This window comes from Aethalodelphis obliquidens, unplaced genomic scaffold (genome assembly GCF_003676395.1).
Source record: "Aethalodelphis obliquidens isolate GAN/ISIS:26980383/991018 unplaced genomic scaffold, ASM367639v1 scaffold38, whole genome shotgun sequence".
NCBI lineage: Eukaryota > Metazoa > Chordata > Mammalia > Artiodactyla > Delphinidae > Aethalodelphis > Aethalodelphis obliquidens.
Window position 1 is genome coordinate 9,170,893 of NW_020837982.1, and position 8,321 is coordinate 9,179,213.

Consider the following 8,321-nt stretch of genomic DNA (forward strand, 5'->3'; position numbering starts at 1 on the left):
TTATTACAGTAAATACATTAATTTAGCCAGGTCGCTGAGTATAAGATCAACATACAGAAATCAACCATGTCTTTATATGCTAGCCACAAACAGTTGGAAAATGAAAAAATTTAAAGTCCACCACTTATAATAGCTTATAATAAAAATAAATAATAATAATTATTTAATAATTATTTATAATAATTATAATTATTTATAATATTTATAATAAAAATCTTTATATTTATAAAGATTTATATTTATATTTATAAAAATCTAAATATTTATAACAAAAATCACTTATAATAAAAATCAAATGCTTAGATATAAATCTAATAAAAGATTTCAGAGCCCTCAACTATAAAAACTATAAAATATTATTAGAGAAATTAAAGAAGACCTAAATAAATGAGGGGATATATATTTATACATATACATATATGTTTATATATGTATAGTTTATAAGTTTATAGACTAGGAGACTCAATATTATAAAGACGTCAATTTTCTTCAAATTGATTTACAGATTTAAAATAATACCGACACAAATCTCAGCACGTGCTGTGATTTTATAGAAACTGATAAGACAATTCTGAAATTTATATAAAATTAAAAGGGCTAAGAACATTCAAGAGAATCTTGACACTGTCAACTATCAAGATTTTTAAAATACAGGGACAATAATTAACAACATGTGGCACAAAGATAAGCACATAGAGAACACATAAAATGGCCCACCTGTATGTGTGGATGAGTGTGTGTATGTGTACACACCCAACTGATTTGTGACAACAGTGGCACTGCACAGCAGTGAGGAAAGAACAGTCGTCTCGTTAGATAGTGATAGATCAACTACTGGATATCCACATGGGAAAACGAATGTTGACCCCTACCTCACAACATATGCAAAAACGAATTCCAAATAGAGCATAGACTCAAGTAGAAAAGCTAAAACAATAAAGCTTCTAGGACACAATAAAGGGAACAATCTTCATAACCTTGGAGCAGGCAAAGATTTCTCAAACAGGACACCAAAGCAATATCCTTAAATGAAATGATGGATGGTTGGACTACATTAAAATTCATTCATCAATTGACCCATTAAGAGAGTAAAAAGACAAGCCAGTGTGGGAAAAGATATTTTCAACACATATAACCAACAAAGGACTAATAGAGAATATGTTTAGAACACCTGCAAATAAATAAAAGAAAGGGTGATAGAAAACTAGTCTAAATATTTGAACAGGTGCTTTACAAAAGAGGATATGGAAACAGCCAATAAACTAAAAATATGTTCAAAATCTTTGGTTATCGGGGAAACACACTTTAAAACCACTGTCCATGAGACAGTCTAAAATAAAAAGAGATTTGGGAATTCCCTGGCGGTCCAGTAGTTAGGACTGTGCTTCCACTGCAGGGGGCACGGGTTTGATCCCTGGTTGGGGAACTAAGAACCCATAAGCTGTGCGGCACCACCGAAAAAAAAAATTAAAAATATTTTTAAAAAATCAAATAAAAAAGACTTTAAGTACTGACAAAAATGTGGAATGACTACAATGTTCTTACACTGCTTGTGGGAATATAATTTTGCACAACCATTTTATAAAAGAGTGGAAGCACCTACCGAAGGTGAAAAGATGCATACCCTAGAACCAGCAACCCAGTCCTGGACAGAGGACCAACAGAAATGCCCATCTACGTCTGTAAAAGATATGTATTAGATTGTCCATAGCAATGTTACCGTGCTAGGCAAAAACTGGAAACAATTCCAAAGCCCATTATAGAGGAATGGGTAAATAAATTATAGTATATTCATAGCATGAAATATTAAACAAAAATAACCAAGCAACTGAGAGTCACAATAACGTGGATGAATCTCACAGTGTTGAACAAAAAGCCAGACACAGAAAAACACATATCCTATGGTCCCATTTATGTAAAATTCTAAATTAGGCAAAATTAGCCCGTGGGTGCTGGGAGTCAGGACACTGATTCCCACTGGGAAAGATTGACTGGGCGGGGGGGAATACAAGTGAATTTCTAGGGGGCTGGTAATGTTTTATTTCTTGATCTGGATGGAGCTTATATCGATGTGGTCACTGTGAGAAATTTTAACAAACTGTCGATTTGTAATTTGTGTACTTTTCAGAACATATGTTGTACTCCAATAAAATGGTGTATATATATATATATATATATTTATATAAAATATATTTATAAATATATATTTAAAAGAATATACTTAACTTTGCTCTGGAGGCAAGGCAAACAGGCAAAGGGTAGAAAAAGGACAGTCTTACAGATTAACGATGGGGTTGATGCAAAACACACCTGTTAGGTAGGGAGCACCCTTGTTGGACTAGGAAGGAAAAGATGGTGGGAAGAGGTTGTAGTTTCTCCTATCTTTTCCTTTAAGTTCTAGGAGATGAACTTGTCAGCCAAGCTCCTACCCAATTTGATACTCACCACAGATCCTTAATAACTTGTTCTTTGCTGAGAATAAACATATGCGTCCCAGTGAATTGATGATGATTTTATTGCCTTGGGAGTTGAGGGGATTGTTTCTCGTTTTCTGCTTCACCACACCGTAGTCCAAACACAGCCCCTGTTGAAGAGGAGAAAACTCCACAGGGGACTTGAGTTTATTGGGTATGATCTTATGACTTTCTATCATGAAATAATTTCTAGAACTGGATCCAGAAAGTGAAACAAATCACTGAGTGCATACAGATTTCGGAATATCTTCTTCCCTGCCTCCACTTTTGACCCATCGGCCTATGAGTTTAAATGCTTGGGCTTTCTCAACACTATGACAAAACATGTGCGTACACACACACACACACACACACACACGCACACACACACACACGGGCTTCCTGGCTCTCAGCCCACACTCTTCCCGTTATTTCCTGCACCTTCTATTTTTTTTCTTCCTTGGCCGTACCACACAACATGTGCAATCTTATTTCCCCACCCAGGGATCGAACCCCTGCCCCCCGCAGTGGAAGCTCGGAGTCCTAACCACTGGACCACCAGCGAAGTCCCCTCCTGCATTCTCTTTGGACATCCCTTTGCTGAGTGCCATGTTGTTGGCCTGTTTATAAGATGATCTCTCTGCCCCCCGCCCCTTACTCAGACCCAGACCCCGGTTCTCTGAGTCCCCCTTCCTCTCTTGGAAGCAAACATGTGGGCACAGGACAAAAAAGACAATGCCAAAAGCCCTCTGAACCTGTTAAGGATTCAGTAAATTGAGTTCTGGGGCACAGAGTATCGGCTTGGGCCCCAGCGCGGCCTTGCGGTTTTAGCTCCATCCTCTACTCATTGTCAGGAGTTTCTCTGTCCACAGAAGGTGACGCAGAATGGGCCAGCCCGACCTTTGAAACCATGGCTCCTCTCCTTCTCCACCAGCACCTGTCTGGGCTGCCAAAGTAGTCTTCCTGCTTCTAGCTGCCACTCTTCTGCTCCATTCACTCATTCATTCATTCATTCACTCATCATCTATAATTCACGTATTCCACGCTACAGGGACAAGTCCTAGAGTTTGCAAAGCCCCCAAAGTACATCAGTGTCTAACCACTGACCATTAAGATTTGTAATTTCTTTGGCAATGTCCGTGGCCAGAGACTGCACAGACCTCTTGAGGAGTAACCCCAAATGTGTGTCCTCTGGGTCAGGAAGTACCCGAGCTCTGAGGTCACTGAAAGTCCAGCATTCATGGTCATCTAGCTCAAGCAGCCACCTTTGCTAGAAGCTTCTTATAACCCCCCCCCCACTCTGCCCCAGGAACCAGAGAAGGCAGACTTTAAAGAGTATACCCTTTCTGGGCCAGTCCTCGGGCTGATGTAGAGACCCCTGGGGCCTGAGGTACCATGGCAGCCCCAGGGGTGGGTCTGGATGGCAGCCGTCAGCATTTATGTGACTTTCATGACAGTTGCATTAATGCTGCTCTTGACGCCAGTTTCATCACATTACCTGGCTCCCTTTCAGCACAGAGGCTGCTCAGCGAAGGGTATAATTTCCTGACTCTAATGCATGACAAGGTTTCACTTAAATGATAAAATTAAATTACCTTGGGAGGCTGACACTGGGAAGTCATAGATAGGACTTGGTCTGCAGGAACGTTCAGGGCTGGGCAGATCAGGGAGAGCTCATGTGAGTCCTTGGTGCTTATGACCATAGCACAGCCTCCCTATGACTTGGCCAGGGTCTAGGACTGAAGCTAGACTGGCCAGAGTCAGGACCCTTTTTCTGATCACAGAGTGTGATGGTCCTAAATTGAATTGGCCCTTTCATGACTGCAACCTATGACCTTGGGGACAGCCATTCCGTGCTCTAACCACTGAGTACCCTGGCCACCTTTTCCTCCAATGAGGATCCCTCCCAAAGCTGGAAGCTTCACCAGCCATGCATGTGGCTTTAGTGAAGACCTGAGTCACATGGAACCATGTGGAGCTGGGGTTCACAGATGTATTAAGTACCCTCTCCCACCAGAGCCCCCCTGCAGGGCCCACTTCAAAGCTGTCGTTGGACAAGTCCTCCCTCAACCACCTGACCTTGCTTCTAGGTACGGACGGAAGCACCTGTGTGCAGGGGATGAGCTGTAATTAGGGGCAGAGTCTGGGTTTAAGTCCTCGCACAATTAATAATCCATTGACTATTAAATCGGAAAGAGAAGGGGGTCTACAGCACAGGAACAACCTGAGAGAGACAACTTGGAGAGGGGATGAGTGTCAGAAGACCCTAGCTTGGCCAAAAACTTTCTGGGCAACCATGGACAGCGCCATTCTTCTCTCCAAACCTCCACTTCCTGTACGTGCAAATCTCCCTTTGGAAACTAGCAATAACCTCTGAGACACTTCCACCTCTGAGACTCTGGGAAAGAACCCAAAAACGTTCAGTATAAAATCAGATCTGTAGAAAATTCAGGCTGGCAGAAGAGTCGTCCTCCAATCCAGCTAATTCACCAGAGCTTCAGGTTTCAGGCCTTAATGAAAGTTAAGACTCAGAGCTGACTGACTGTACTTGAACTACCCCATTTATAACTCACACCCCTGACAGATCTCTTTGGAGGGATTGAAGCTTGGGCTGAGGCAGTCTTCAAAGATGCAACACCAATTATTTTTAATATTCATGGAGCGAATCCATTGGGGGGCAGGTTTGGTACTAAGCATAACAGCTGGACGTGCAGGTTGCAAAGAGACCTAATTTTAGAGTTGTTTTGACATTTTTCCAGGGTTTAGTCATTGGTGCCTGGGATAAGAGGAGCCCAGAAATAGGGAATGTCTCTTTTTAAAGTGTGTGTCTGTCCAGTGACTTTGGAAGCACAAAGAACTTCCGAGATAGAAAGGGCCAGGAGTCACTTTGGAAAACAGTTTCTTTAAGCATTAAACATACATCTACCTTATGGACCTGATTTTTCACTCCTAGATATTTATCCAAGAGAAATGAAAACAGATATCCACAAAACTCCTTGCACAAGAATGTTCATAGGCTTTTCATGATAGTCTAAAACCAGATACAGCCCAGATGTCCATCACCAAGAGAATGGATAAATTGTGGTAGAGTCATACAATGGAATATTACTCAGCAATAATTTTTTTAAATCTACTGAGATATGCTGCAACATGGGCAAGTCTCAAATAATAATATGCTAAGTGAAAGTAGCCAAATACTGAAGAATACATACAGTGTGATTTCATTTATGTGAAATTCTGGGATAGGCAAACTCACCTATGGTGATCAAAGTCAGATCAGAGGTTGCTCTGTGGTGGGGGGATGGACTGGGAGTGGACACAACGGAACTTTCCAGAGTGATGAAAATGTCCTGTCCTGGACCCATCACATCTCTTCCCCTCCATGCCTCATGTTAAAGGCATTGATTGATTGATTTCCTGTCCCCATGCTTTCAGTCTTCTGTTTTGGCTTACGTCATTCCCTTCTCCTGGAAACCCCCTCCTCAGCTAATGTCTGCAGGCCCAGATGCTCTCTAGCTTCCAGGACCTAGTTAAAATTCCCCCTTCTCCAGGAAGCCTTCCCTGCTCTACCCCTACGAGTGGCAGTTACCCTGTCCTTCCAGCATTGACCCCTATAGTTTGGGGGCTTTTCTCCCTATCTTTCTTTTGGCTTTGACCACCCTTTGTAGTTTTGTTAACAGCAGGTTGTATCCATGCTTTAAATCCCTTGCTATATTATGACCTTGCCAGCAGCCAGGGCTGTGTGGATTCCAGACACCCCAACCCCTAATAAAGGACCCACAGTAGATGACCGATATATACGCAGGGAATGAAGGAATGAGTGACACGTGAGTCTTCCTCTTTGTTTTTGTCAGACACTGCACTGTATTGTGCTCTCCTTTTATTTTTCAGTCGTGTAGGATGCAAGCCACACGGATCTTTGCAGGAGCATCCTCTGGGCCCCGGGAGAGGGCTGAGCTGCCAACTTCTCATGGAGTAATTAAATGACAGATTACCTACAGGCTCTCAGCTGGAAAACCTATAGGAGCACAGCCTTTCCATATTCATGTGATTTAATCAAATCTGAACGCTTGGAAGAACTTCATAGCCTTTGTTCCAAAGGCCTGTATTTGCAGATGGGGAAACTGAGGCTCAGAGCAGGACAGTGGTTCATTCAAGAATACACAGGGCTTTCTTTTTTCTCCTCATGTTTCCATGGAGTGAAGGAGCTTCCATTCCACTCACCAGGATGGGACGGGATTGGAGGAATATTTCCCATCCTCTCCAACCCCTTCCTCCAAGAAGAGGAAAACCTTACTGTGACCACCGGCCAAGCATTGCCCAGTGTTTCTCATAGACCGTATTCACCCTCAGCTGCTTCCTCGATGCAGTAGGCTCTGGGGTGGGATTCTCTCCCCCCACCAAACTGTCACCTAGCGGGGGCCCAGATTCTCTAGGCATTCCAGCCCTCACTAGGTGGGTGAATGAAATACAGGGGGAAAAATAAAACAAACTCATTTGTCATATGTTGAGCTCGGTCCAAGATGAATTCATCAACCCACCTCTGTTGCTAATACAGTTGATATTGTATTTTGATCCGTATATGGCGTCTTGGGTCTGTTTTCAGAGTCATAGTTAATTGTCACCCTCATTCTCAACGTGGGGGCAAGCGGCAGTGCCCAGGGATAGCCACCCGCTCAAACAATTCCCCTAGAAGTGGGGTAGGAACCGGGGAAGAGGAAGTGTCAGGGCTGGTGCCCCAGTTTCTGGTCTGGGGGACCAGGTGGATGCGGAAACTGATCTCTGGGGCAAAAACAGATGCTACGGGGAGCAGCAGGTTCGGGGAGACGAAAGTGAGTGTAACTTTTGCCGCACAGTCTGAAGAGCCATGGGACATCTAGATGGAGATCTCCAGGAAACAGATGGAGGTAGGACCTGGAGCTCCCGAGAGAGCCCTCCGCTGGAGGTAGAGATTTCAGAGCCACGAGGGCACACAGGTGGGTATATGCCCACGGACAGCGTGCAAAGTGCGGTGAGGACTGAGAACAGAGTATCCCGGGGCTCCAAGTCTGAGCGGTGGGGGGAGAATGAGAAAACCGGCAAAGACAGTGGTTCTCAAATTGTGGTCCACAGATCAACAGCAACAGCGTCACCTAACAACTTGATAGGTACACACATTTCCCGGCCCCAGCCCAGACCTACTGAATCAGAAACTCTGGGCTTGAGGCCCAATCAGTGTTTTCATAAACCCTCCAGGTAATTCAGATGCCCATTAGAGTTTAAGAATCTCTGGCATTAGGGATCATCTTCTCACACATCTTTAATTAGATTCATTTCTAGGTATTTTCTAAGCATTTGGTAGGTTTTGATGCTACGATAAACATTATTTTTAAATGTATTTTTCTGGCTGTTGGTTGCTGGTATATAGAAATACAATTTATTTCTATTGGTCTTGAATCCGGCAGCCTGGCAAAGTTCACTTATGAATTCTACTCATTGATCCACAGATTCATCCCTCTGGACTTGCTATGTGACTGGTGAATGATATGGGATGATGACAGAGAAGGGGTCATAGGTTTAGAAATCAATAGAACTTCTGTAAACTCAATAAGAAGCTATTTCTTTGGAGAAAAGGAGTCCAAGTTAGACTGGAGGGTGTTCTGCTGTGCGCTACAGGGGTGTGCATGCGTGGTGTGAAAACCCAGGCACAGAAAACTTTCCAGACACCATGTAGCTGAAGTGTGGGCAGGATAGCAGGAAAGCCAGAGTCACCCCTCTCCGTCCCACTGTGACTGCCATACTTCCCCTTAGCAAGTCAGAGATTGACACAGAGATTGACTAAATGAAATAGAATTCCCAGGTAAGGAGAAGTGGATTTCTCAGATCTGG